General features: G+C 34.2%; 1 protein-coding gene across 2 annotated transcripts in view; it reads right to left on the bottom strand.

Annotated features, from left to right (window-relative positions):
* LOC139134157 (neurocalcin homolog) overlaps window positions 1–22875 on the bottom strand; it is a 133832-nt gene that overhangs the window by 37769 nt on the left and 73188 nt on the right. The window contains exon 1 of one of the 2 annotated variants that reach the window (XM_070701080.1): window positions 21472–21624. The exons of the other annotated variant lie outside the window; for it this stretch is intronic. The gene's annotated coding sequence lies outside the window, so the exon portion shown is untranslated. Of the gene's footprint in view, window positions 1–21471; window positions 21625–22875 lie in introns of those variants that run through there. 2 annotated transcript variants of the gene reach the window in all.

Here is a 22875-nt window from a genome sequence, read left to right on the forward strand (position 1 = left end):
CATTGCGCCATTCGATGTTGAAAATCGTTCTATTTTTACACGGATTATCATCTAAGATGGAAATAGAGCATTTGTTCATCATTTGGCAATAAACCTAAATATTTTGTGTGAAAATTTTGTAAGAGAGGCATGTAATAAAAACATTATAGCCCAAACATGGGACTACGATATGTACCCTCGGGGCAGGAGACCATTTGCCCTCCTTACGTCGGGCAAATGGTCACCTACCCTCGGGCACATAGTCCCATGTTTGGGCTATAATATATAGTATGTTACATCATACTAGTACTATATAACATTTGAATTTAGCATTTACTGAAATATCGTACCCGGTGCAAGATCCATGTGCATCAGAAATGAACAATCACCCAGTACAATATTGTAATGTCAAAGCTAAATTTTTGGACTGCTGGAATGAAGAGTAAACCCTTTATCTATCAGTACGCTGGCTTGCTCTGAAAGCGTGTTTCACTTTCACTGAAAAGCTATCTGCAAAACTGAAGTCGAGAGTTGCATTGCCATCTGTTGTCCTAATTTGACAATACATGGTTGCCACTCTCTCTGTAAATAAACATTGATAACATCGAGTCAAACCAATTGTCTCTTCTCTTTTCAGCAGTGTTTCAGAGTAACTTGCATAATCACTGAATTTATCGCACTGGTATTTGCAACATCTGTGCACCAAAACAAGCTGTTAATACTTTTACCAAAGCGTTGGCTAAGGTCATCAAAGCAACTATGACAACAGTCTATTGTCAATTTTATCTGCTTATCGATGGTTGTGTCATACTAAAATAACATGCAATACTGTGAAGCTATTAAAGAACAATTCACTGGACAGTTTAACAGAGTAGATGTCTATGCTAGGTCAGTCAAAAAGCACCTTTTAACAACATTTGAAATACATTGACTCACCGACTTCTCTTCTGAATTGAGTTGCTTTTTTATGCGGTGCATCATTTCTCAATAAACCTTATTGCAAGAGTAACCGCTATGGTCTAGTACCGGTATAACCAGCCAGCGAAAATCTCATTCCGTGCATTATTCAAGATCAAAAAAATTATATAAATCACACACTATATATATCAAATTGTCACAAGTTTATGTTGAATATAAATGTGATATCAACAGCATTAACATTCAATATGAACATTTATCTCTAATCATGAAATATAGGGTACTCACTGGTATAGTTAATTGAAAAATATAGTACATATTGATTGCTATGAAATAAAATAATTTTCATTAACATGGTAAGGAAAGAAGGCATGATCCTAGACTTGGTTCAAGTCTGTGATTTGTGAATGTTTGAGTGGAGTGAACGCAATGATTTGTATTTTGCTTTTATGTGAAACGCCCTCGTGAGTAGAGTGGACGTGATGAGTCGGGTGAACGCTATACGGAGTTTCACCCGGAATCAAATCCGGCAGAAACTAACTCGCTACTGCGCAGACTCAAAGGCCACGCATTCAATCGCTGGGAAGGCCTACGCTACCAAATTCCGAATAGGTTTGTACGAAATAGGAGAGACACAAGAGAAACTATTATAAATGATTTTATTTTTTAAAAATTCACCGACTTGAACCAAGTCTAGCATGATCCATACAAAATAAACTTCACTGCTGCTATAATTGAGAAAAAGACTGCTTCAAATATTCTCTCTCATTCATGATGAGTATCTCAAACACAAAAGAAGAAATTTATATCAACGCACTGAATTAATCCTTGGCCATATCATAATACGACCCTGCCATGATATTCACTTTGATATGAGCGTGTTATCGGCTGAGCACCAAATACCAGAGTCTGGTATGATAGGTACAAATTTTGTTGACATTAAATACTAAAAATAGCGTCAATGACACTGTAGCTCCCATCCTGGACTATTTAGTGTTTGTTCTCTGGTCAGATATTTGAACATGTGTGAAAGGGATAACGTGCATGAAGTGAAAATACTTAAATGTAATGTTCTGGAGACAGTGAAATATGTTTCATGTATTTTTCAGAATATAAAATGGAAAAAATACAGAATTAGATATATCGAATACTGTGATACAACCATTAACTCAATAAGTCATTGACAATGACATAGTCCCCACTTGTAATAGGAGTATTAGTCTTGATGGGGCAGGAAAATGTGGTCATTAAGAAGTATCACTGGAGTGTATATGTTGATATCTATGGGTGCATAGGTCTATGTCGTTGTTCCCAATTTGAAACACATGAGGCAAGTCTAAGTTATGGTTCTAAATCGGGAAAAAAGATCAGACCTCTAGCAGTATTGGCCAGCCAAGAAATACATATGCGCATTATAAATGAGGTACAAGATGTGACATCTTAAGGTCTAATATCCTATCAAAATTGGAGGGTATAGAACTTGTGGTTACTGAGATATGCATATATATGTATAATCAAGGTCAAAGGTCATCAAGATCACATGACATTTTGAAAAAAAAATTATATTGCTAATTAATCCCTATATGCCAAAAAATCAGATCTCTAGCTCTATTCGCTTGCCCAGAATTAGATGTGTACATAATGAATGAGGTAAAGCGTGTGTTGTCATAAGGTCTCCCATCCTACTAAATACAAAGGACATAGCACTTGTGGTTATTTATTGACATAAACATATATTTTAGGTAAAAGGTCATCGAGGTCACATGACATTTAATCAAAAAATTTCTCTCCTATAGTTATCCCTATATACCAAAAATCAGACATCCAGCTCTATTGGCTTGCTCAGAATGAGATATGTGCATAATTATTGAGGTACAGTATGTGGTGTCATAAGGTGTCCAATCATACCATAAATGAAGGCTGTAGCACTTGTGGTTACTGAGTTATGGACAAATATGTATATTTGAGGTCAAAGGTCACCGAGGTCACATGACATTTTGTCAAAAAAATTGTATTGCTAAGTTATCCCTACATACCAAAAATCAGACCTCTAGCTCTATTGGCTCGCTCAAAATTAGATATGCGCATAATAAATGAAGTACAATATGTGGCGTCATAAGGTGTCCCATCATACCATACATGAAGGGTGTAGCACTTGTGGTTACTGAGTTATGGACAAATATGTATATTTGAGGTCAAAGGTCACCGAGGTCAAGTGACATTTTGTCAAAAAAATTGTATTGCTAAGTTATCACTATATACCAAAAAGCAGACCTCTAGCTCTATTGGCTCGCTCAAATTAGATATGCGCATAATAAATGAAGTACAATATGTGGCATCATATAATGTGTCCCATTATACCATACATGAAGGCTGTAGCACTTGTGGTTACTGAGTTATGGACAAATATGTATATTTGAGGTCAGAGGTCACCGAGGTCACGTGACATTTTGTCAAAAAATTGTTTTGCTAAGTTATCCCTATATACCAAAAATCAGACCTCTTGCTCTATTGGCTCACTCAAAATTACATATGTGCATAATTAATGAGATACTCTATGTGGCGTATAAGGTGTCCCATCATACCATATATGAAGGGTGGTAGCACTTGTGGTTACTGAGTTATGGACAAATATGTATATTTGAGATCAAAGGTCATCAAGGTCACATGACATTTTGTCAAAATATCCGAGATATCTGCGTGAACGGATGGACTCACGATGGACGAACAGACGGACATGACCAATCTATAAGCTCACTGGACTTCATCCGTGGGACTAAAATTGTGTCACTGCATCCTTTTTGCAATATGAATACGATGAGAAACTAAATTTTTATTTTTCGTGGCCTTATACATGGGCGTCTATGGAGATCTGCCTTATACATGGGAGTCTATGGACGTGTAAACTAAAAATATGCAAATTTCACCACGATTTGCCCAAATTTCGGAAAGGTCACTCCTATGCACTTCCATACCAAGTTTCAAATCAATCGGACTTGTGGTTTCAGAGAAGAAGATTTTTGACCAAAAATGGGAGAAAATTACCAAGAAATTCATGAAAAATAGCAAGTCCAAGATACTGACCCAAGATGTGCACAATCATTTCATGTCAGCCCAAAGTACTTACATGCTAATTTTTCATGTAATCTGCTCAGTGGTTATTGAGTTTTTTCAATTTTGACTGTTTTTACATTTTTTCACTTAATTTGCATATTTTTGGCAATGACAACTTCATTTGAACAAAATCTCATCTACAGCCCATCATCAATGTACACACCAAATATCAAGATGAAATGTGCTGCGGTTTTGGAGTTTTTGATGTTGACGGACAGACATACAGACATACAGACATACAGACATTTCCCTAGCCTATAAGAATAGCTTCCATTGCCATATATACATATGGCTATGGGAGCTAAAAAATACAAAGATGTCACAATCACACCTTGAAAGACGTCATCACCACTTCTTCGCTTAAATTTTTTCACCTGTCACATGGTGTAGAATGTGTTGAATTTGTACAACATAGGCCATGGAGTCCACACTGGCAAATGCCATAACTCATTTGCATTTACCTGTCCCTGAAAAATCTGGGACATTTGTGCAGCTTAGGCTAGATTGTTCTGTGATTTTGATAGATAAGTTAATTTTAAATTTCAAGAAATTCGTTTATGGGCAGTATTGACTCAGATTCTGAAAATTGTCGTAGATTTACGTACCCGATAATAAACAATGAACTACTGGGTATGGTTGTGTAATTTTTTAATTTTAAATTGTTTTTTAAAATTTGGTAAAATACAGTCTACGATAATTAAGTTTGTAGGTATTTTACAATAACCATTTTCTGTGTGATATTCATCATTCAGATATCTTTGCACATGTCATTCAAGAGTGGCAATCATTTCAGATGGTATATCTCTCTCTGAGATGGACAGAAGAGAGCTCTTGAACAAGGGAAGGAGCTAACAATGGAAATTTTTTCCATCAAAAAATTTGTTAAGAGTTGTTGACACCATATCAAAACACTATGACATTTTTTCAGCCCACAGAAGTCCAGTACATGTCATTCATGGGCACATCAAGCTTTTTTATCAAAATTTTGTGAATGAAGAAAATGTTTGTATTTTTAAGTTGCGGAGACAGCTCTCTCATCCAAACGAAGTACTCAAAAAAATTCCTGTGCAAACCCTTCACTGTAACAACACTTTGGTTAATTTGAATGTTTTGCATTAACATAACCTATGTCAAAATCCCATCATGAAGGTTTCTTTGTAATATGTAAATTACAACTGCAACATTTTAATAGCTTATTTCACAAAGGATGATTTTTTAATTACCTGTTGGGGATCACTTAGACTTTAATTATTGAAAGTAGTCTGGATCAATTTTCTTAAAGTAATCAACCAGTTGATCTTTTTGGCATTCAAATGTGGCATAGCATCACTGCTATTCAAAAAGTGAGCATGCATCCAAGACAGAGAAAATGTTAACCCAAATGGAAAACAGCAACTCAAGACTATCAGTAATCAGGGAGTCTAGAATTCTAACTTGACTTGCATATAAAAGTGTTCACATTATACCTGATATCCAAACTTTACCTTTTCCATTGCTAGCCCTAGTTTATTTTATTTCACCATGATGAAAATCTTTGTATATGGAGTAAATTTATATGTAAGCAGAAGTTATTTACTCTGAAATAGTAATTGTTCCTTTTACTTTAAGTACATTACAATAACTTTAAAATACATGAAAGCATCCAATAATGAGAAGAGCGATAGCACACATGAGTAAACATTCATAACACAGAAAGTGACAGTCACATATCCAAGGTTGGCTTGACAAGACAATACTGATGTAGCTGGAATTGAGATGAAGGCAGCAATTACATTTCTGGACATGAACACTTACATTTACTTGTCAATCATCGATGTTGTTGACTTTCATTGTACAATCTAAAACTCTTTCGTCCTGACAACAAGGATAAATTAAGAAAGAATCCAGGGTGAAACATCTGCCTGAATCATTGAATTATGCTACCAGTATACACGACATGTGCCTACACATTCTAATATGGTAACATTCACTATTACCATAGCAATTGATTCTAATGCACCACAGAAGTATCGATATCATTGAATAGCTTACAGTTGATCTGGGCAAGTAGTGTGGGTAATATATGGTAGAATTATTTACAGAAAGCTTGAACATTATTTTCAACGGCTCATGTACGGTATTAATAAACTAGTGGACTTCTACTTCGGTTATCTATAAGCTTAAGGTAGAAGGCGCCTCGGGGACAGATATTCAGACTCTCAAATTTCTACAACTCTTACCTGATCTACCACTTGTGGGGGCTCATTTTAAAGCTGTTTGTAAAAGAAAAATTTTCCCAGCTCAGCTTTTCGAAAATTGAAATTTAATTTTTTCCCATAGAGTTAACACAGAAATGCATTTTGAATTAAAATAACGCTTGTTCAAAACTTTGCACAGTGACCCCGATTTTTTGTTGTTGATTAGAAACGAGAATGGTTGAAAATTAATTTAGGAAATTTGAGCAAAAGTTAGTCTTTCACTTTCAAAGGGTACACTACCATATTATATATGATTTAGTTTTACAATGTATCCATTTGCAATCTCTGAATTTTTTTAATTCTTTGAACCTCAGTAAAAGGTTTCACTTTCTGTAGCATTGCTTGGAGTTTTTCATTCTCTGTTACTATTCATATAATTATAATATACCAGTACTTATAGCAGTCAATCATAAGATGAGTTGTGACTTAGAAAATTTGTAATCTGCATTTTAAAATATCATGCTTAAGCATTCATATTTTGTCTTTCAAGAAACTTTGACAGATATTGGTAGAAACTTACAGTCTCACATGTATGAGAAATTGTTATCGACATGACATTTAAGTTGAATTCAAGTAGTCTACTTATTGGAAGTCATCAACGATAATGTTGAAACCAGAGATGCATATATACCGGTATACATGTATGTAACACATTCATGCAAAGTGTATAGTCCCTATACCATGTTTGAAAGAAAAAGTATGATTAGAATCACTCTGGATCGACATATCTAGATATACAGTACCTGTTATGTTCCTTTCCAGACTTTACCCAGTTGTGAAAAAGTTATTACCCCATCTGATCATGGGAGATTTTGTCTCTCCATCTTGTGGATGGGTAAGGGACAATATTTTTCAAGTATATTAAAATTATGGACAAGCATGAGAAGATGACTCTCATTTCACACATCCTGTCTACATTGTTTTCTAGAAGGTCACTGGAGATTGTAGTGTATTCTGTTTTCATACAACATTACTATTGGACAGAAATAAATGGCCATATCATGCATTCAAGGTAATTATTGATGTATATATTTCCATGACAACAATGGAAGTAACGAACATGATTTAGCTTTCTAGAAGGTTATCTTCATCCAAATCTATATATGCCATTACCTTCCATTTTTCGGGGTCATCAACATGACGTTCTAACATTGCAACATCCTTTTACGTTGGTACTAAAATACCTATTACTTTATTTAATGTACTCATTTCAATGAAATGATGAAAAAAAAAAATACAAAATTTCACTGATACAGTTTTGAATAAATTTTATACATTGATTACCTTTGATTAAAGAGAAGATCAGGAGCATTTGCAAATTCCTTATAACTTGCTATTTTTAGAAGCAGGCTTGCACAAGAAGTGAGGTTGCTGACTCATGTATTCTGTTTAATGGATTGGATGAAATCAGTCAGAACGATGTAATTCATATAATTCAGACTCGCATCTCTAGGTAAACGGACACAAATAATCCAAATTTGTCCTAATGTCTCCTTTGAGAAAACATTTTTCAGAGACATTTTCAATCAATCTGAAGTCACCACATGCATATTTAACATATGAATATTTTGAAGCATTTGTGATATTTGTAGTCAATAATAGAGGAATTCTACAGATAAGATATTGATCTTGCAGGGAATGAATTAATTTGGTACTATTAATCTAATTTTTGAAAGACCCATTCAATTGAAGAGATTCCAAACACTAGTACCGGTATATGCAATGCAAAGATATTACAGCATATTGTATGGTATGATAATGGATTTATTTGGAATTGTAAATGTAATGTTTCTCTGCGGCAAAATCTTCAGACTTGCAAAATTAATTGTCAAGTGACATATACAGTGTATCTTGAATAAATCAAGCATGTACACACTCCACCCTTATATATCAATACGGTACATGTACAGGAAGCATATGAAAAAAGTTCAAACCACCTGGTTGGAGCCACACATAAAGAAATATTTATTGTACCAGACTATATTAAACAGAACTGTTTCAGTTTTGCTGTGTTGTTCCTTTTTTCAGCAGTAGCAACTCTCAACCCTATTTGTATCTCTCCTGGATACAATTTATGAAAATACCGTATTTGATTTTTTTTGAAACTAAGTTGATTTACAAAAGGGATGAATATTAATGCAATACATGCTATTACAGTAGTTCTGTATACCTGTATGAAACAACATGGGCATGATCTTACAACAATAAAAGTTTACGAGTAAGACAATAAAAATTAATGAGGCAAGTAAAGTCTGTCATGGTCATTATTGGACTCACCAGTGACCATTATATCGAATTTCACTCACATGCTAATGAGGACTGTTTTACAATTCATTTTATACGACATATGGAGGCACCATTTTGGCAGAGAGTATGTAGGAATACCGTACATTGTAGGTTGATATCATAAAAGAATGCATAGTGCTACAGGGCAATTTCATTGCGAGATTATCAGATATTGGTACTGGGTATAGATACTACCTGGTATGGCAGTAAATGACAGTCCTTAAGATAGCAATAATGTTAGTGCATTAGTATTTAATGTCATCAAGAAAGTACTATGACATTAATGTATGTATTTTTTTGCTGTACTGGTACATATTGTGATCTGCCTGCAGCTAATATCATAAATTCCAATGAAATTTTGCAGACTCTAGCATTATGCTATAAATTCATTAGAGTGACATGACATAGATTATAGTTACTGTACCCGAAGTACACATCAGGAGAACTAGAAGCCATGACAGAAATTCTGTGATCGAAGACTAAGTGCACAGAAAAATATGAACTGAAGTAGCGGTAAAAGTATCCTAGTACAGGTAGGTGTGTGATGTCTTATGGGCAGGACTTCCGCCATGATATACAACAATAATACTGTTATAAAATTAATACACAGAAAAACAAATTTACACTTTGTAATTGATCGTGGTTAATCTCTGATACCCAAATACAAATTTTGTGGGCAGAGTTACAGTGTACATCGACAAGATTGTGAGAGAGCTCATCATCAACTATCATCACTAAGGTTAGTGAAGAATTCTATTCAGAGATAAAGCTTTCTTTTCTCATTCACATTGATACACACCTTGATACCTTCAAAAATTATGCCACCTTTAAAGTGAAAATTTCAGTCAAGAAATCAGAATTTTATTGTTGAAAAATCTGATCACATTTTGCTACATTTGGTTAAAAAATCTACAAGCTAAAGGGACTGAGTATTATCTTATCCAAATTGACTAAAGGCGAAGTTGACATGTTGCTTTTCATAAATTTTCAACTCTTTTGACAATGCACGCATATTACGCGATGAATAGTTCATTTATTGCATGTTTGTGCATTTTCTAATGGCAAATTAATGCATGGATGTGACCCAGGGCATTATGCATAGAATGTATAGTAATCTATAGGAACAAGATAAAGTCTTCATTGACTAAATGCAGTGGAAGCTTGAAAGTTATACGAATGAGGATTTCAAAAATGAACCAACTGGTAGTCAGATTTTTATCATACATTTTGTGCACACTTCAAACATATCACATTCACTTTATTGAATTCCAATCTACTTTTACAACCCATGATGCATGTTTATATTGAAGTGATACACACAGCCATTTTGGAGCTTTGCAGTGGACTAACACACATACAGATATAAAATGATACATAAAGTGGCTACAATGTACCGGTTATACAGTTGCAATACTGTATGTATGTTTCAAAACATCCACGGTAAAGTCCTAAATTGGTTTGTTTTTAAATTCAACATCTATTTCTCTTATTACATTTCTTGTCAACTTACTCTGCATACAACAGACATAATTTTAAAGAAAATATCATTAATTTGATATTTGCATGGTCGCCAGTCTTGCGGAGCGGAAGGTGCAGTGTTGTAATGTGATAAACGTTACCAATACAAGGGCAGTTTCTGATCAAGATGTATGATGACTTCAATTAGTTCAACAATAAATCTAAAATACACTGAATGACAGTGAATATCAGAAACTATTGATCAATGCATGGAATACTGACATACCGGTATCTTTAAAATTGATGAAACTTTTTTGCACTTAAAGCCATGACATACTTTATGCCATGAACGCTATGGCAATTTCAAGCTACGTTGTCTAAAAGGTGAATCAATATTTGCCGTGGAGCATTAAATGGAAATGGGTTATATTAGCCCACTTTAGTGAAAATTATTAATCAGTTTGAAAATGCGACCATATCAATCATGCGTGTCATCCTCTTGGAGATATCAAATAAATTGAATATAAACACTATCAATATTAATGCATGCAGAGTCTCAAGGGAGGAGCTTTGTAATTGATCGAACTGGCATTGCTTCCATTCTGGCAGCTTACATTGCTTGCATTGGCAATTAAAAACAGACGAAGTTTCTGTCCTCCCTTTCTTTATTAAAGGTAGAAAACACTTTAAGGAAAGATATTTGGACTCAAACTTTTACAATATGTTTTTGACCTACCACTTGTGAGGGCTCATTTTGAAGTTCATGTAGTAAATACAGTTTTAACAGGCTTAGTTCTGTGAAGATCAAAAGATAATTTCTCCCCATAGAATTAACATAGAGATAGCGGCCATTTTGAATTTCAAGTGTCACAAGATATTGGGTAATTTGTTCTCTTGTACGAAATTTTGCATGTATTCCACAATCACAGTGTTTTTTCAGAGTGTTGATTGATTTCCAAGTTATGGAAGTACATAGGCAAAAACTACATTTTTAGAAGATATCAGTTGTTAATGTTTAGATTTTGTTTTTGACATCTTATGAGGGTAAAAGAAACTCAAAGTTAGCAATTGGCTTGATGCTTACTTCTCTTTGTAGATCTACCCTGATTTCTGACTATGAATGTTTGCTTAATAATCTCAAGATTGAAAACCTTCTTACTTCATAAAACCAGCATATGAGAATACTTTTACCAGTGTAATCAAATGTCTAACAGATATGAAACCAACAGAAAGTAATGAACAAGCACATTCATTTATTATTTCGATGACAATGAGGTCACATGTATGTACCTTGAAAATGAAAACCTTCGACACTGTGCCGTGATTGCATCCTATTGTTTCTGATGGTGAGGTTTAAATAATTGGTGACACTTGTAGGGAAATGCTGGACTTCACAATTGCACTGAGGTTTGTGGCAATCTTTAAATTTCAAATCCTATAAAACATGTCAATTTTGACTCCATCAACATAATTTGATTGAATCTGAAACACCTTGAAAAACAAAGAAAAATATGGATTTTTTAAAAATCTCTACAATAACTACAAAATTGACAGTTGCTTTGTCAAAACAGGATGTTATGAAAGGATGGCTTTACTTTGCACAAACTTGCTAGGTTTCACGTGGTTTGAAATAAATTTGATTGACTGCAGCATATCTTCGATCTATTAAATTCATTTGCTGTTAGTGATGTACCAGTACTTCATACAGTCTAAGGGCATCAAGCGACTGTAAATCTACAGCTTGTGTCAATCCTTACTCACTGTACTTTCTTAATACTTATCCATGAACTGGTACTTGCTTTTAGCATGTTTCCACAGAATATAATGATGATTGCCAGTGCTCACTCTTTTCAAAACACCAATCATCACTTTTCTGTTATTTGCATCAAGGTCTACATAGAGTTCTTTACCACTGATTTGATGAGGTTTTCAAATACCCCGGTATGTTTTCAAACTTTCAAAAAGACCTACAAGTTGTATTAATGATGCTGTTTGTTGGTTTCTTCTGCAATAATTATCATTTACAAGTCTTCAACGATGGTAGGACTGGAAACAGTCACTGCAACTGAACAGCTTTCTGCACAAATGTCTCATGAGCATGATATTTGGTGTGGTATCATCAATAATTACTACGAAGCTGATTGTAAATGTATAAAAACAAAAGGTTGACATGTGTATGCATGATACTGGGTATATCCCTTAGAAATTCTACAACAAAGGAGATCAATAAAGAAGATTGTCTTACAGAATATACTAGAAATTTGTGCAGTTCTCCATGTGTTTGTTTCCACTATAACAAAACTAATAATAGAGGGCAGAGATGAATTAGTAGATCCAGGGAACTCCTTTTCTTTGTCTGTGTACAAACACTGTCTGCAGCAATTACGCAACTCTATCACAAGACATACTGGCAGAGTATCAAATGTCTTTCATAAATATTCAATTTGTACTGTCAAAATACCAGGGGTTAAGTATATGCAACACATATTATTGCCTACAAACCTTCCATTTTAATCAATATGATGACGCATAGAATGAAACAAATAGGATTTGACTGCGACCATGGTATTGACTGATTGATCACCAGTTTTGACATGAAAACATCATTAGTACATGCAATGAATGCTACCATGATCACAGAAAGTACTATGGATGCAAATATTTCCTTTGCCAGTGTTACAGCTGTAAAATCTCTGAAGTGTTGCAATTCTAAGATTTCTATCGGATTGAATATTTACTTAGTTTAAGACTAAGTTTTCCTGTGAAATATCATTCGAAATATTATCCTGATCGTGAGTTTTTATCACCACTGCACAATAGAGGCAAGCAGTTGTATAATATAGCTGTATAATTATATGACATCAAGTCCATGTAGTTTCATAAAGTAGCTGAATTACTTTTTCATAAAATATAACAATAATCCTACTACAATCTGAAATGTTGCCAAAATTGAGAAATGACGCACATAAAACATTTTACATGGTGTTCTACTACACAGACTGAAAGCACAAATAGGCATGACGCCATTGTTATGTGAAGACTACTGAGAATCTATAAATGTCAATTCGGCATTCTTCAGTGCAGATTGTGTGGCCACATTTTCCAGCATTTGATGAACATGATGAATTGTGGAGAATTCAGGAAATGAATGTTCCGCCTGACTAAATTTGAAAATAGGCTTCTATGTGCATTTTAGTGGACATGAATTTAGAGACTTTTTACAGGGGATTGCGGTGTTTTACTTAAAAAGTGTTTCTAATTGAGATGGATCTTTTCAATGGGCTTACACTGAAATATTTTTGCCATTCTGAAAGAAGTGGCGACATTTAGCTGTTGAATGGGCATTGTAAAATGGATTTCTTTAATGTACTGGAAAATACCGCAGTATGTATAAAACCTGGTTTTACAGTGAAACAGACTCATTTTGGCAGCAAAATTAAATAAAGTTTGTGTCCATTTCTAGATGTGCCACCTGAATGGCATTCTGGACTGGATAACATTTCCATGCAATAGCGTGTTTGTTGTGAGGATAGTCCTAGACGAACGACTACCTGTTGATATCAAAAGTCAAGCCTAGATGTATAATCAATCATAACATGGATACAGAGAGTATGTATTTTCACATAATGATATTATTGATATGTTAATGAGATAATAAACTTCTTACTAACACTAAAATTATCATCAATACCCAATGTTCATATGGTAAATGATTTGAAAATGGATATAGTTACAGTACTGAATGAACTCTACTATAAAGTCTGGTGCACGTGATGATACAACTATCATTAAAGATGGTACAACTTTATATTCGTGGTACATCAGTCTGTCTGGAAAGATTTCTAACACTGAGAGCTGTGTAGCCAGCAATTGCATATACCTACAGCAGTTTTCTCTGTATGATTGCATTACCACCAAGCCTTTGCTGCAGTTTCTTCCTTGCTACAGTCTATCTGAACCTTAAGCTACCAGAAAATATTACTCATACCAGGGTTGGACCAGGGGAATGTATAGATAAGGTACATCACAGCTAGCTATTAAAGAGATTGAAAAAAGTATAACCATAAACCTCTAGGTACCCATTCAAGATGTCAAGTGTTTATGCAAAATTGTAGACATAACTGATTTACCAGTATTTGATATGGGATTCACTTACGATACTTTAGAAGAGGTAACAAATATAACAGACAAAGCTTCAACCAGAGAGTTACAGTGCTACATGTATGGGATGAACACAAAAAGCTTTGAATGAAAATCATCTTACAAACATTGCAACTGAAGTAGGCTTCAATCTTTATCAGGTATGATTCCGTACAACACTAATACGTACCGGTACATATGTAAAAAGGTTAGATGTACTTCAACGTATTTAAATTAGAAGAAAAGTGCCACAGGCAATTTCCATCTACTTTTCAGTATCTACTTCCTCTTATTGCAGCTTGTTCTGCTTCAGTGCTGACAAATGTAAATTACAGTAACAAAACAATGTAAGGAGATCCTTTGAAAATCTACATTAGGAAATACCGGTATAACAGCATAGGAAAGACAAGCTTGAATAATACCATAGTTGTCTAACAAAAGACATGGGTGTTAAGTTATGTTAACTTGATAAACAGTTACAAGCGAGAACAATGGTGAAAATTTCACCTGTAGTCCCTTTTGAATGGAACAAATAAACAACGCAGACATACACAATGACATTCCTTTATTGATGATTTGCATACATGCCAAAATCAAGCATAATTTAGAATGAAAAATATCACAGCAATTGAATCCCTGATAATACATGTAAGACTACCCTCTTCTTTTTCATTTTGTTCACCCTTCAATATTATCAAGCACATTATAACAGAAAATTGACCAAAAGAGAAGCCAGTCCTGATGTTCTGAGAGTACAGCAAAAAATCCTCAAACACAGTAACTTGTATATGCAAGGCTGGAGTATCTCCAAGTCACATCAGAGAACGTGAAAGGCAATGGTTGGGAGAATAGGCTACAAATTGTGTATTCTTACATCTAAATGGGTGATATACCGGTATGGGTATTAATTATGACAATGGATGATACAGAACTGAAATGTTACAATGATGCTTTGATTTTTGATACACTGAGATAAAGTTTCCTATAAGTCAAAGACCTTGGTAAGAAGTTCACGAGACTGTAAAATATAGAAGGAAACGAGTACACTGTACAGTAGATTATGTTCCGCACTGATGCACATAAACCATTGTAACAGTGGTCTTTTATTCCTGTTTGTGTAACAGAAGTTCACACGGTGTATGGCAGTCACATTGATCAACTGCTGCTGTTGAAGAAAACATTCAGTTTGCACCACTTCACAGCAGTGTGATATGCAATTGATTGTCTTCATGCAAAACACACATCAACTAGTCAACAAGATCAATCTGTTCACCCTAATTCCCTGTAAACAGTTCCTCAATCACCTCTGACAACAGTGGGTTTGGGTTAAACCATACTTAGTAAATGGGTGAAAAATTACTGTTATTACATTGGTACTCATATAATAACAATGGAGAAAATGTAAAATTGTTACTTAAAATTGTTACTTGTTGAATTTCAATTACCCTAATAGGTAGACTGACAATCTTCTGTTCAAATGAAATATTTTTGTGGAAACTTGACTTAATTCACCATACTTCCACAATTCCATAGACAGTAGTAAGCAAAGATCATGTTAAATTTGAAATCCATTTTATTAAATTGGTGCACACCTTAGATTACTGATCAATGGACCAGACAATCAATTACTCAAACTGCTTTGTATGCATGTCTTTGAGATATGAAATTGTCCAAAACTCAAATTGATACATATTTTTACAAATAAACAGATAAATGGAAAATAGGCAAATAAATGAAATGTTGCATCAATATTAGTATAAATAACAAATTCTTAGTATCAGCTTAAATATCACTTTCTTAACACTGTGATTTGCATCTTTAAAACAAAGACACAAACACATTAATTTTTAAAAAAAGGCCAGCATTGTTATGAATAAACATGTAGCTGGTCTTCACAGTACAAATCCTCAATGTACAGAAAATGGCACACAGGGAGTCTTATTGACATGGCCAGGGTCAAGTGACAATTGTAACCGCTTATAAATTAGCATACTAGGTACCTACTATTTGAAAACCAGATTTAGGGGAAATATATACATGTACCATGTACGGTAGACTACTGACACAGATAATAGCAAGTATTAGTATCTTACTGAATAGTTCTGCTCCGATATTTGTCGCGTACCATTAGCTTTTATTGTACTATTATCTTTTATTCATTTTATCTTGACATATTAATGATGGATCGTTTACGCAGTGCACAGATAAATATTGACTGCTCTGACAATTAGCTTCAAAATTTGATCACCTGTTTCCTATAGCCATTCTGGTATATAGCATTATACAGGCTTGAATGTCTACTTTGCGATGAAAAATCACATAGTGAATTGAGATGGCATCTAGTACAATGTCAAAATATAGCACAATAATTTGCAAGTTTATCAGAAGGTAGATTGGTGAGAAAACTGGCTGAAAAATGTTGCATATTATAGCAAACACACTCTACCGGTATTATATTTAACAGTATGGATGAGTTACATTTAACTGCAATGTATTTGCATACTGATGTGACTGTGTACAATAAACCTTTTAATACAACAGTATTAAAAGAGCTAGTAAAAGCACTGCATCAAAAGTGAAGGTACAATATTGCTTGCAATGCATGGTAATTAAAGCTAAATTGTGATGTAATAGTCATCACTTAAAAGCTTTGTTTACCCAACCTCAATTATTACTATAATCACGAATTGCAATGTGTCACGACAATTACTGATGGTACCAAGTCTATTATGAGTAATTTAAATCCGTGACCTTTCAACTCTTCTTTAATTAGAGCTCTGTTTGAATTAAGAGATCGCCTTTGCCTGAAATTACAAGTAATTAGCTGATCGTTTGGAAATGGAAAGACTTCATACTGGGAGTCTGATAACCCTTAGAAAATTGTTCAATGTGTATGTTGTGCCAATGCTGTTGATGTTAATCCTTTGAGCACCAAAGTCAATTTTTATCGCCTGCATTTAAAATAAACCCCAGTCAATTTTTTTCCATTTTTTGCCTAATTTTTGATAAAAACTTGCAGCCGACGCAACATAATGTTCATTTGGTCAAAAATTATTGAAAAAATTGCAGAAAAAATTCATAATAATTGGTGAAAGTTTAGTGGGAAACATTACAGCACTCAAAGGGTAAAAGATTAATGACAATTTTGAACAGACTTTTTTACAAATGAAGTATTATGTCTGAACTTCAATATACTGAAAATTGCATAATCTAAGCAAAGTTCTGGTGGAAACAAAAAATACTAATATTTATGGTTTTCTTTATTTTCTTTACTTATTGACTTGATGGGCCAGTACACTGATTCATAGGAACCATGCATGAGATACTATATTTAAATAGCACTCGATCATGTAGCAGAAGTGATAGATGGTTTACAAACTGAACATGGATTATACATGAGCCGTTACACATACATGTATTTAACATGCATTAAAAAGTAGCCTTGGAGATTATAAAACAGCTTTAGTTCTAATCTACATCTTTATGCAAAACATTTACAGATAATGCCATGATATTGAATAATGTACAGAAAAAAAACAAAATCAGCAAATATTGATATTGCAAACAGGAAAGTTTTTTCATAAAAAATTGACAACAAGCGACCTAGCGGCCGATATAGCTCCGCTGTGTTTATGTAGAGAATAACTATTTTTGACACATGTTGATGAATAAGGTGGAAATCTTTGATAGCTAAATGCAGTGGCCAGAAAAAAGTGGCTAAAATAGCTGCAAAAATACACAATCGAAGATTTCATCATACTTTGAATATATCACATTGGATCATCCCTAAGAACATGTCAACCAAAGCTATCTGATGAGTAGTTTTTTGGAGAATAAAATTTTCTGACCAAAAAAGGCAACGATTGCCCCAAATATAAAAATTGCAGATTTCATCATAATTTCAAATGATCAAATTTAGTTCATCTATAGAAATCTGTATACCAAATTTCAAAGCTGTTAGACCAGTACTTTTTGAGAAACACATTTTTCAACCAAAAATGAAAAAAAAATTGACCAAAAAATTCAAAATTACAGATTTCATCATAATTTCAATAAATATTATTTAGTTCATCTATAGAAACCTATATACCAAATTTCAAAGCTATCAGATGAGTAGTTTTGGAAATACACATTTTTTGACCAAAAATGGCAAACACTGCCCCAAAAATACAAAATTACAGATTTCATCAGAAATTCAATATATATTACTTAGCTCATCTGTAGAAATCTGTATACCAAATTTCAAAGCTATAAGAACAGTACTTTTTGAGAAACACATTTTTTGACCAAAAATGGCAAAAATTGCCCCAAAATTACAAAATTGCAGATTTTATCATAATTTCAATACATATCATTAAGGTGATCTGTAGGAACCTGTATACCAAATTGCAAAGCTATCAGATGAGTAGTTTTGAAAATACACATTATTTGACCAAAAATGGCAAAAATTGCCCCAAAAATACAAAATTGCAGATTTCATCAGAAATTCAATATATATTACTTAGTTCATCTGTAGGAACCTGTATACCAAGTTTCAAAGCTATCAGATGAGTAGTTTTGAAAATACACATTTTTTGACCAAAAATGGCAAAAATTGCCCCAAATATACAAAATTACAGATTTCATCAGAAATTCAATACATATTACTTGGTTCATCTATAGAAACCTGTATCCCAAATTTCAAAACTATCAGACCAGTACTTTTAGAGGAATACATTTTTTGACCACATATTGCAAAAACTGCCCAAAAAATGCAAATTTGCATATTTCTGCACAATTTGAACAAATCTGAAATAAATCATCCCTAGGGACATATGTACCAAATATCAAAGCTATCTGACTGGTAGTTTTGAAGAAGAAGATTTTTAAAAATGTTTTTACCAAAAATGACAAAAATTGCCTTAAAAATACAAATATGCAAATTTCACCACGATTTGAAGAAATCTGACTGAAGTCACCCTAAGTAAACTGCATATTAAATTTCAAAGCAATCGGACAAGCGGTTTCAGAGAAGAAGATTTTTTTACCAAAAACACCAAAAAATGCCCCAAAAATACTAATATGCAAATTTCACCACAATTTGAACAAACTGAAGTGAGGTCACCCAAAATGAGCTGCATATAAAATTTCAAAGCAATTGGACTTGCGGTTTCAGAGGAGAAGGCAATTGTTGACGGACGACGACGACGGACGACGACGGATGACGACGGAAAATCAACCTATTTGATAAGCTCCGCGTCGCTGATAGCGGAGCTAAAAACCAACTCACTTTGGTTGTACCCAAATAAAATACTAATAAAATATGATACTACTATAGAGATGAAGTAATGCAGAGAGTCATTACAATGGTTTATTTGCAAAAGAGAATTTCTAAAATTTCAGTAACATTTCATTAAAATTTTAGTAAACCTAAATAACAGAAACCATAGAAACCTGTGAGTCTAAGTTATCATCAAAGTCAGACAATCTGATTGGCCACTTTTCAATAGAGTTTCTTAATGACCAAAGTGCAAAATATCCTGAAAAATACAACACTGTAGTTTTGTCGTAAAATGTTACAAATCTGAAGAAGGCCATCCACATTCCAAGGAACCTCTCAAAACAAACCAAACATGAAAGTTATCACACAAGAGTTACTGTTGAGTCTTTTCATTTTAGGAAATGTTTCAAAACTAGAAATACCAAAATCCATATCAAACTCCAAAACATTTTGAACAAAACTACCAGTATACCGTATGCCCTATGACATTCTGATATTCTAAGTGGACAATCTCCACTATTCCTGACATCAAAAATGATTGTCTATGTAAAATATAGTCACTGACAGGATTGTTGCACTTCAATAACATGGGAATAAGAGATAACTGTTATTGAAGGAGAACATAACAGCATGGCCTGTTCAAATTATTACTGATATTGCCAACTACCCGACAGAATAAACAGTACTCTAACATTTGACAGTACCGGTACTGCCATGATTTTAACAAATCTCAGAGGTCACCTGTGTCCCTATGATCCTTCCAACAAAACAAATATAATAACACAGATACGCAGTTTGGAACTTTTTTGTGAACACCTTAAAAATGATTCAAAAGACAGATATGCAAGGAAAACTTCACCACAACTTTTAACGAGGGAACTGCAAATATAAGAGTGATAAGACAAGCAATTCCAGAAAGTAGTCTGAAAAGACAAGCAGTTAAGGGATGACAGCCGATGTTCGTGTTTGACAAGCTTCACATCCCTGATATTAGAAATCATTATCTATGCAAAGAATGGACATGGATGAGGTAAATAATGCTGATTGCATCTAATAAACATGAGGATGGCCAAAAGAAATAATCATCATTTAAGGAGACTGTATAGGCATGGCTAGATTTAATTTTGATAAATTACTTTCACAGTATTCAAGAAAATATTTTATTTCAATGGCTGAAAATATGAACAGAAAGCAGCTAACATGTGGCTTTGCAATATGCTATCAACAAGTACCTGTAATCCAATATTTCCTGTGAGAAATGAAAAGCCAGGAGAGACAAGACGACGATTACCGTTATGTCTGAATCATCAATAATCTAAATGACATACTTTTGTGATTTCCATGGCAATACCTAATCAGCTTTGATAGGTTAGGCATCACCATCATCAACTAAGAGACTACATGTATAATTAAGTACTCATACATAACAAAACAACCTTACAGTTTCTTTAAATTGAAACACAATATAAACTTTGCTAAAGATGTATTGCCTCAAGGCACATTGATGGTAGCAAACACACTATTATAAATTTAATTTCTAATTTTCAATATCATGCCGCTTTCTCTTGATTAGCTCTACGATAATTACTTTGCCAGATGCATAATTTAAGTCAAGAGAAATAATTCCCTGTTAACATGACACGTTTTCTTACCATGATTATGAGAGCGTGGAAGATATTTCAGAGACATATTTCTGTTCCACTGATCATCTGCTTTACCTTATCAAAGCCATCAAACGCAGTAGTAATATTGCATGTGGAATTTTCCCCAATGTGGCAAGCTTTTTGGATGTTGTTCAAATAACACTGCTGTTGGCGGAATTCATAGAGTAGATGCAGGTACAAAAGTAAACATTAGAGTGCTGGTACCTTAATAACGGAGGTAAAAGGTGGCAGCCCCTGAATAGGTGAATGGAGCATTGACTGCAATGATTATGAATATGAAATACCACAGGGCTTGTTTGTACGCTATGTACCGGTACATTACACACCTGCTTAAGGCTGCTTTCTCAGCGCACTCTGAAACTCAAAACCAATATTTTCATGATTAGGTTAGTTTAAGCGGAAATACAGAACCCACCTCTTTGCTGTCGTTAGCTAGCTCACATATCAACAGCCAGTTGATGCAGCACACAATGGCAGACACACCAATTGAACGCAAACGGGAGATACCTTTACCCGACACTGTTTTGAATAGCCACAGGCTGCACTATCAATGATTACCCAGCATGCTGTGCAAAAGTGATGCAAAGAGCTCATTATGCATGCAGGTGACGCCAAATGTTGCCACAGCTAATCAGCTTCCACTTGATTGCTTATAGAGCTGATTTGGATGTGCACAACACCCCTCAACCGTGACTGATGAGAACAGTGAAAATGAATTACAATGACACCATCTCATCTTTCTTGTCAACGACAGCCCTCAAAGACCTCATATTCAACAGATACAAAATTGCATTTCACTTGTAACAATGGAAGCTAGAAGAAGTACATTGTTAATTCACAGCTTTGAGACCCTTTAAATTTAGAGAGGAAATCCAATCATATGTTAACCTTCATATAATCACCACATACGGTACTTTAATCAGGCAGAAAAATTGTACAGCCAATTGTTAAATGCCTAGTTTCATTCTATCATTTCTGTGTCACGTTTGCCCTTCCTGATTTCCGACAGTAAAGATGATCCTATGTATGTGTTACACAGGGTGTTAGGTCACTACCATGGAAGGCTAATCATTGCAATAAATCTATGCTCTGAAACCGTCACCTTATTGTCACTGTAAGCAAACAGAACACTGATACAAACTGATTCAGGGAAGTATTTCCTACATTTAACCGTAGCAATACGGTATTTCAGAAGTACGCACAATCAAGACATGAAATTCTGCAATTATGCGTTAACATTAGATGAACTCAGTGACTGAAAATAAACAATAGCCTACATGAAACTGGGAAAATATTGAATCCTAAATGAGGCTCTTTCACCTAGAGAGTAAAGCAACGCATTTTAATTGAATATAGCTAGTGGGACATCCATCAAAATATTTTTCAATTATTACACGCCGACAATATGGAGACCGTGAAAGGTGTTGTCATGGAAATCTTCAATGAATTCAATAAATGTCACAAAACAGCTGGAAGACAGCTAGAGCTCACTCAAGTTTTCTATTTTAAGAAATGCATTCAAAAGAAATACATTTACAATGCTGACTCTACCCTTGGTATTTACGCTAATAAATGCTATGTGTTATTGAAATACATCTTAACAATATTGATGTCATTTGAATTTTGCAGCATATTTTTCTCAAACATCTATATTGATCAAGTATAGTCCTTATCAGTAAGCAGATGTTCAGAAAGATAACAGCATGTACCTGGATTGTGGGAACATATCTGAGGTGTCTATAAAAAATGTATTCTTGTTCATTTGATGGGTTGTTGAGGCAGGATACATACCTTAGGTATCGATACAAAGCATAGTTGA

This window comes from Ptychodera flava, chromosome 5 (assembly GCF_041260155.1).
Source record: "Ptychodera flava strain L36383 chromosome 5, AS_Pfla_20210202, whole genome shotgun sequence".
NCBI classification, from domain to species: Eukaryota; Metazoa; Hemichordata; class Enteropneusta; family Ptychoderidae; genus Ptychodera; species Ptychodera flava.